We start from the raw sequence: 3,084 nt of genomic DNA, 5'->3' as shown, positions 1-3,084 counted from the left end.
TGGAGAGTATTCAACGACGATCCTAATATTGTAAATTTCCTCACTTCTGAAGGATCCTACTCCAATCAGATAAATGATGAAGACCATCACGATCAACAAATACAACAAACTGGCACTGATAATGCTCTACCTAAATCGGTGGTTAAGTTGGAAGACTTATACGATTTGAAAAATCGGTTTAAAAGGCCTGCCAATTCAAAGCTCTACAGTTCAACTATGAACTACGAATTAGTAAACCTAGGGACCGATGATAAACCACAAAACGTTACTCTAGGCATAGGCCTGGCCCCGGAAGAAAAACTAGCGTATATTCGTCTTTTGAGATAATATAAAAGTGTCTTTTCCTGGAATTACGATGAGCTGAAGACGTATGACACTTCTATCATTCAGCACACTATTCCTATGATTGACAACGAAAAACCTGTCCAACAGAAACTGAGAAAGATCCACCCCAATTTAGAAAATTAGATAAAAACTGAGCTAAACAAGTTATTAAAAGCCAGAATAATTTTCCCCGTCAGACATTCCAAATGGGTTCCAGTATGGTACCCGTTAGAAAGAAAAGCGGAGATATTAGAATCTATATCAATTTTCGGAATCTCAACAAAGCCTGTCAAAAAGACAATTTTCCTCTCCCACCTATGGAACAGATATTACAGGCAGTAGCAGGCTCAGAACTGATGTCTTTCTTGGATGGATTTTTAGGATATAATCAGGTGCTGGTACATCCCGATGATCAATTGAAAACCACATTCAGAACTAAATGGGGCACATACGCATATCGGAAGATGCCATTTGGTTTGATCAATGCCGGCGCTACATTTCAGAGAGCCATGGACATTGCATTGAAGGGTTTAGTCAATAAATCCGTAGTAATTTATTTGGATGATATAACAATGTACTCCAAGAAGCGAAGCGACCATATCAGAGACTTAAAACAGATCTTTCAATGATGTTTAAGGTATGGGATTTCACTTAACCCAAAGAAATATTTTTTCGCATTAAGTGAAGGAAAACTTCTAGGATTCATAGTGTCAAAATCTGGTATTCACATTGAGCCTGACAGAATCAAAGAAATTTCTGAAATATCCCTACCTCATAATAAAAAAGCCATGCAATCTTTCCTTGGTCAAATCAATTTTGTAAAGAGATTTGTCCCAGATTTTTCACGAATTGTGTCTCCTTTGCAAACCATGATTAAAAATAATTCAAATTTAAATGGGGTCAAGATGAACATGAAGCATTCAACTTGATCAAACAAGCTATTATTAATGCTCCATCTTTAGCAACCCCGAATTTTTCAGAATATTTTATCTTATACACATTTGCCTCAGAGAAATCTTATGTTGCGATTCTAACTCAAGCAAATCAAGAAAAAAAGGAAGCTCCAATTGCGTTTTTTAGCTCAAATTTACAAGGTGCTGAACTCAATTATTCATATGTAGAGAAACAGGCCTATGCTGTTTTCAAGGCGGTCAAATATTTCAGACCTTTCTTACTTAAAACCCATACTAAGATCATAGTACCGTTTCCAGCGGTAAGAAATATTCTAATACAGAAGCATATCGGTGAGAAAAAAGCAAATTGGATCACTTCTTTACAGGAATACGACCTTCAGATCAAACCAACAAACATTATAAGAGGTCAAGGCTTCTGCAAAATGTTGGCTGGAGCATCACAAATCCCTGAAGTCCCATCTGAAGAGGTACAACTATATGAGGTAATCCTAAACGATGCAAAATCATTATATGCTGACATCATTTATTATCTTAAGAACAGATATGCTCCATCACACCTAGATCACACTAAGAAAAGAGCTCTGAGATTGAAAGCTAAACAATATCATCTCATAAATGATGTTATTTTTAGAAAGAATTATGCTTCTGTTCTTCTTAGATGTCTTGAGAAAACTGAAGCTGAAAAAGTTTTGCAGGAACTCCACGATGGACCAGCAGGCGGACATTATGCTGGATATGCTACTGCACATAAGATCTTATGTGCAGGATATTACTGGCCTACGCTGTTCAAAGACTCACACAGTTACGTAAGGAAATGTCAAGTTTGCCAAACAACTGCTGGAAGACAAAAGAAGTTGTCCCTGCCACTACATCCAGTAAACATCGAGCAACCATTTAGTCAGTTGGGCTTGGACATAATAGGTGAGATCGTTCCTCACTCTTCTAAGAAGCATAGATACATCCTCACGGCAACAGATTATTTTTCTAAATGGGTAGAAGCAGTTCCCCTCAAGACAGCTAATTCTGAAAATATTATTGAATTCATAGATCAATTTATAATCACTAGGTTTGGATTACCAACGGCTTTAATGTTTGATAATGCATCATAATTTTTTGGGAATGCAATGACTGAGTTTTCACTTAAAAGAGGGTTCAAAATGAAATATTCGTCCAACTATAATCCACAAGGTAATGGGTTAGCTGAGTCAACAAATAAAAACCTAATCAAGATTATTAAAAGAACAGTTGACCAAAACCAAAAGAATTGGCACAAAGCTTTGGTAAATGCTTTATGGGCAGATAGAATAACGAAGAAAGCTTCAATCGGCACTTCCCCCTTTAATTTAGTTGATGGGAAGGAAGTGGTTATTCCAACTCACTTAGTCATCCCCTCTTTGTCTTTAGTACAATACATCAATGAAGTATCTGATTCTTCCATACAACTAAGACAAATGGAAATAATTAAATTAGAAGAACAACGAGAACAAGCTAAGAAAACCCATGCTCATCACCAAGCGCTGATTAAAATCCTCTTTCCGTTCAAGCATAATGACCAGAAAAAATTTTCAGATGGGAGATTTAGTTTTGAAATGGGATAAGGCTCATGAAGAAAAGGGAAAACATATGAAATTTCAAAAGATGTGGCTTGGTCCTTTTCAAATTGTTGAAGTCATAGGTCCATCAACGTTTGTGTTGCAGGATTTAGCAGGTAGAAGGGATTCTTTGCCTGTTAATGGACAAATCCTCAAAAAATATTTTCCATAGAAGATTATTCTTCTATTTTGTAGAATAGTTTTGGTTTTTCTTTTCTTTTGCATAATAAAACTAGTTGTAAATGGTTACTACA

Source organism: Pinus tabuliformis, chromosome 3_1, assembly GCF_031772625.1.
Source record: "Pinus tabuliformis cultivar Carrire ecotype Pingquan chromosome 3_1, CPIR1, whole genome shotgun sequence".
NCBI classification, from domain to species: domain Eukaryota; kingdom Viridiplantae; phylum Streptophyta; class Pinopsida; order Pinales; family Pinaceae; genus Pinus; species Pinus tabuliformis.
The sequence above is the reverse complement of the archived record's forward strand: the minus strand, read 5'-3'. Positions refer to the sequence as shown.